The sequence below is a fragment of the Limulus polyphemus genome, unplaced genomic scaffold (assembly GCF_000517525.1).
Source record: "Limulus polyphemus unplaced genomic scaffold, Limulus_polyphemus-2.1.2 Scaffold2039, whole genome shotgun sequence".
Taxonomy (NCBI): domain Eukaryota; kingdom Metazoa; phylum Arthropoda; class Merostomata; order Xiphosura; family Limulidae; genus Limulus; species Limulus polyphemus.
This window is the reverse complement of record NW_013667649.1, coordinates 30,709-37,258: the sequence shown is the minus strand read 5'-3', so window position 1 is coordinate 37,258 and position 6,550 is coordinate 30,709.

Here is a 6,550-nt window from a genome sequence, read left to right as displayed (position 1 = left end):
GTTCGAACTTTATAAACGTTCCTGGTCAATATATCTGAAGTTCCCGATTAATAAACGTCAACCACAGTTATAGCTTACGAAGTTTATAGCACACCAATTACAGCAACCCAATAATAGATACTGTTTTTTGACATGGCGCATTGATTATATTTATAGGTGTGTGGAGAGTTTCTCGAAATATCAGTTTTACGTAACAATACTGACGCTAACACTAGCGTTTACGTACACACATATATTGTTGATTCTTACACTCGAGAATGTTCTACAACTTTAGAGAATAGGCAGGAGTTCGCAATACATATTTAACAGTATAAGTTATGTACATTTCTAAATATAAATTTAATTTAAACAAATATTGCTATTAGAATAAATATATAATAAATCCGTCACACACTGAATTGGGCTACAAAGTATCTGCCAAATACATCAGTGACAAACTGTGCTTCAATAATGCTAATTGATAATCCTCTGTCCACTAAGTGAAGTAAACAGTAACGACCAGCACATACCAATTATCTTGTTCACTTTTAGGAGAGAGCCAATAATATCCAGCAGTACTATTTCTTAAGGAGAACCAATAATTAATTCTCTGGTGGAGTTTACTCTGTTTAGGCCAGCTTTTCATCTGGGAAGTGCACTCTACAATTTTTACACCACTTTTTAATATTTTGAATTGATTGCAGTCAGTAAAAACACCATTAATATTAACACACACGTATGTTTAACTTTGGTGGCTTCCAGTGTTTGATTTAAAATTATTTGAAGTATTTCCTGCCTTAGAGTTCTGGATACCACTAACTGCATCACAGGTTGAAGTCTAGATGACTGATAAAAACAGTACAGTACTCCTTTTTACACTCATATAAGTCTCACAGGTTATGTACGTTCATGCTACGTTCCTCGGTCTGTGCTGGTTATGATTCACCTTGCTACATGGCAAGGGGCACCAGCATTAGATGTGGGTCTTTCAGTTGCTCTTTCTGGAACTTCTGAAGCATTAATTGGGGTAATATTACTATAGCAGAAAATATTTATATTCTACATGATGTCCAGAGTCGGGACATTACCAAATGGATAAGTTCTCCTATGTAACAAGATGGTCTGTCAGAATTTCTGTGTTGCCAGCCTAGACAATGCAGTATTATAATGGTATACTTTTGCAACGTAGTGATTCAACATTTAATCATCCAAACAAAGCACAATATCTGGTTTTAGATATTAGCATCATTAATCAAACATTCAAATTATAAGTTTTACATACTTTTCATTTTCAAATAAGTTATGTTACAATGTTTACTACTCACTGATTATTGGACACAATAGAATTTGTTCAACATTACAAGATTTCTTGGATAGAATTCGTAAATTCACCCTCATTTTCCACAAAAAGGGTTTTTTATCTTTTTTGCTTTTTAAACTCAAAATTCACTCAACTTTTTGGGAAAATCAACAATAATCTTTCTGTTGTTTATGGGCTTAAATATTTTACAGAATATCACAACATTTTCAAAACTTTCGTGTCTACACTATAATTCTTTTGGAAATCGTTTAGGGCAATAAATAACCACTTTGATCACCATTGTTTTACCTCCCACTTGTTTAAGCTTTTACTGTATATAAGTAGTAATAGCTACATAACATTTATGTATATAGTATGACATACATCATTAGTCAGATGGTATTAGTGCTTTCTAATTATTTCCTATACTTAGGATTGTTGTAACTTTCCTCTGAAAGTATTATTATTATTATTATTGAAGTTTCTTGAGGCTTATCACGCTTACATTTTGGCATTTACAGAAGATTTAACTATTTATTACTTCCTATTGTTTGCTTCATGTGTATTGATAAGGGACAGAATTAAGATAACGTTGGAGTAACTGTATGTTTGACATATTGTTCTATTTGATTAAATTTAAAATTTCTATATATAATTACAGAATCGATATTCTAGCTATTTTTAGTATTCAGGCATTCATATAATTTCTTCTTTATTATTTTGTTTCTTTATAAATATTTATTTTTGGCTTTACTCGTGGTAATGTTCTGCTACTTGTCTCTTTACCTAAACAGTAACATGTATTATAGTAATTTATCTTGGGTGCCATGTTCCTTTAAATTTACACTATGTGAGCTATTTAATGGGTTTCATTGATACACAAGAGGTTTTTAGGGTGGATTCTGGAATGTTCATCTAATATGCAGCTATAGTGAAGCTACATTGTCCAACGAACATTAAATCTATGACAGTATTTGAATTTAACAGCTAGGGATTGTGTGGTTCGTAAGTAAAGTACACTTTATTATTTCTTTATTGTTACTTTCGTTAAAAGTGTTGATTAGAATGTTTAATATATGAATTTCTATTTTTAATTTTGATTGTTTATTATTATTCTTTTATTATAGCTTTTTGGTGTGACGGTCTTGGAGAGTTGGCCACAAAACATTGGTAATAAGACACAAAATCAAGCCAGTCTTGTACCATTGTGACCTTCGCAGGATCAGTAGAGATTCCATCCCTACCTATAATATGATGCATAAATCAACCTGTGTGTGCATTAGTACACACTCCCTGGTGTAAACTTCATTTTGTGTTTTACTTATCGGCGGAAACGCCGTGTTCAGGTTTTTAGAAACTGACTTGAATGTTTGGTCAAACACAGAAACATCATTGACATAGACCAGGCATCTTTCCTTTTGCATCTCCTTCAGTGTAACCTTTATATGGCTCACGAAAGTGTCAGGCACATTAAACAGACTGAAAGCGTGATATGAAACTCAAACAAACCATCTTGAGTACTGAAAGCAGTCTTAAGTCTGCATTTGTCATTTGGTTTGACTTACCAGGTCTAAGATATGTAACAATCGGCCTGCTTATCAACCACCAAATCTTTTGATGCATACTGTCCTAGGGTGGCCCTTATTCAGGAGTTAAAAATCGAAATTAGTAATTTCTCTTGAGGCATCTCGTACTTTTATGAGGACTGACCAGAATCTAAAGTTGATAAAATTGTCAAGGAACCAAAGTATGTTAAGGGTCGCTACCAGCTCTTGAAGTTTCTCTCCTGTGATGCTGTGCCTTACAGTTTGGGTCACACGTAAAATGAGCTACCCAAACAACCAAAAAGCTGCATAATGATGCAAATCTCCCTGAAATATTCGAGGAAAAGGAAGAAAACATTGTTGCAAACAAATGTACTATAGAATCATAGAATAATTAATTGCTCAAAGCTGCTAATATGCTTCTATATTACATAATAAAACAACATTCCATTCTACAGCTTTCATAATGGTACTCTTCTTTGCATCAGGGAATTTCTTCTTATGTTTCTTTATCACCCAAAGAATGTAATGTTTTTAGTCTTCATCTGTGGTGGTAAGCCGACTTTATCCTTCCATGAGGGCCATGTTTTGTTCCATGGTGTCCTTGATGATCCAAAGCTTCTTTCATCTTTTTGTTTTGTTTCCACTTCAAAAAGTCTTTGTCTTATTCCCACTAGCCTGGATCCTTAGAGAGAAAGGATTCCAATTTGATGCCCATGATTTTGAAAAACTGGAGGTTGTTGACCATTACAAAGTTCTTCAGAGCTTTGTCTCCAAGTCCTTATTTTCAGCTGTTGCTGTTCTGCCAATACACATACCCATGGTTTTCGAGAGCTTGTACCTTTTGGCACTTTATCGTTATGGAAACATCATCATTGTAAAAGACATGAATGATGAGCTCCTTAGACAAATACAAGAGTTGGTAAATGAATGTCTTCAGTGCAATGTTAGCCACCTGATATCTTGTAATTTTGAAGAGATTGGATGAGATGCAGGTCACTCCTTGGGGCAGATAATGGAAGGGGTTTGCAAATTATTCACATCACTGCCTTCTCTAACCATGTGGATAAACTGGTCATGGAACATAAATACTTAGAGCTTAGATAGTTCTTGCTATCCACCTGGCCAATGCACTGCTTCTGGAGCCATCAGTTGAACTCCTCGAAGTGGTGTCCCTCTGAGAAAGATCATTACCAACTTCAAGAGGTTCCCAAGTCACTCTAAGTTGCTGAAACTGGAGTATCTCTTCAACGAATACAAGACTTTCGTTACAGATAGCTGAAACAGTGGGGGCTATAGTGTCTCTCTGTCCTTGAATCCCCACTTCTCTCAAAAGAACTTGAAGAGCAAGATGTATGGCCCAGCTGTTGTCCCCATGCAAGTTGAGAAGACTGATGTGATACCTGCAGATAAAGTGGATAAAGCTTTTCTTCAACTTTTGTCAAGAAGGACACCATTCGTATTCCCAATGTTTGAGGCAGTGTTATCAAAGCACATTGCTCAGATTTTGTTTTCGATATTCCAGGATCAGACTGCCTTTTACACTGCATTGCAAAACATGGAATCTTGGTAGCAACCTCTAATGTTGAATGTATTTTACTAAAAAATTGGTCCAGATGATTTTTTCACTAATCCTCACAAATCCCTGGAGTGCCCCAGTAAAAAATTCTGAACCTTGAAAGTAAGAGCCCCCATAATGCTGTCCACTGCATAAGTGTCCAAGATCTCAGCATAACCCTTTTTTCGAGTCATGAATTCAGCCCAATATATAGTTTGTTTCTTTACTGGGTCAAAAACTCAACATAACTTGGTTATAACTTTGTTCCAGTTCAGTTCTAAAGCTGCTCTTCATTCAAGTTCTCAATAGAATTGAGGGCTGGATCATCTAAACTCAAGATAAAATGTTGCATCACCTGTTCTTGCATCCAGTCACTCCAAGCAGTAACCTGCTTCAAATGCTTCAGAAAACAGTCTAGGCCTTCTTTTGCCATCAGGAGAGAGAGACCTGTTTGGTCTTTCTCACAAGAACCTGTGATTGTAGCATAGACCTTTCACTTTTAACATTGGGGGTGAAGAGGAATGGGTATGCTTAAGGACCCCCACACTCAGATTCTAGCAGTTCTTCCTGAGTCTGTGGTCACAACAAGAAAGGAGTTGTGCATCTGAGAAAGTCTGATATCCAGGAGAAGTTTTCTCTGAGACCTACCAGCTTTCTAACAGCTATCTATGTTTGGTCACTACTCTTTCTTTGGTCATCAGTTTTTGACTCAGGGAAAATGTCTGTTCAGAAAAGCACATGAAAAATATATTATTCATAAGAAAAACAGAAAATTGCAAAAACTATTCCTGTTGAACATTCCTCCTACTCCGTGGTATTCTCAGTATGCTGACTTTATTTAAGAGTGATCAGGTTCCACAGAATAAGAGAAGGTTCAAAAGAAAATGTATCATTGTGTAAATCTGGATTCTCTGACCCTTACTAAATTTGATAAAAAAAGAGGCACGACACAGCATGTGATAATGTGCAACAATATTTCTTTATTCATGAAATAATTAAAAAGAATGTATTCACTTTAGATGTTGAATTTACTGTAGATGTGAGAACTGTCAGTGAAAAAAATGTAGTGTCCTTAAGATATCACCTCATCTGCTAGTACAAAAAAAGATCAGTGTAAACTTGTTCATAGCATTTTCAACTTTACTGAAATCTTTCCCACGAGAAAGTGCACAAGATACCATACGTGAGTTACCCAGTAAAATAAGTAACTATGACAAAAAGAACTTAGCTACTTCTTTGACCAACATTATATAATTAAAACAACATACACCTGTGTGCATAAAAACGTTTGAAAAATTCATAGTTAAATAAGGCAGTAAAAACATGCCTGAATACTACACTAGTCAGCTTCAGGTATAATTTTGCAAACTTCCCTAATTGGAATGCTCTCTCAGTTTCATCTTCTAAAGAAAAAACCTTTCAGTGAACCAGGATAAAGAATGTTTACAGCTTTGTGAATTTTATGAAGTGCAAATTTCATACATTTCATGAAGTATTGTAAGTGACTTGGGTGTCAAACGTTTTCCATGATCATTGAAAACATAGAGAACAAGACTTATTCTTGGAGTATCTTATTCAAGGATTATAATCCATTTGATGAAGTTCCTATAGTTTGACCATATTCAACTGTTACCCAGAAGATGTCATTGTACAGGATTTGGTCCTTGCTTGCTTTGTCCAAGAAAGTCATGCTTTCATTAGAGATTCCTAGAATCTGTTGGACACATTTTGTGGAGCAGATACTTAAGGCAAAGCATGACTGGTATCTAACATGTTTTACTGATAGTTTCAAAGAGGACTTAATCCTTTCCTCTTATTGATGTTGCTGAATGACAGATTCCGAAGACAAAAGCTGTAGATATGCTTTACATTACCATTGCATGACTTCTGATTATTGGATGTCTTCACCTTCAGAATATGAGCATTACAACCATAGATTAGTGGGATGGTCAAGTTATATATTTTGACATTACTGTTAAGTTAGTAATATTTGGCTGTTACAGCTGAAAGATACCTTGTAACACCACTTTTTTCCCATGGCAACAGATCGCAGCTAGCCTAGAACCCAGCCACATTCCTTTCACTTCTGTGTGATTATTGTTACAACAGCGGAAGTCACGTGACTCTAGTAACACGTCATGATATTCTAGAAGGATCATGTCTGTTCGT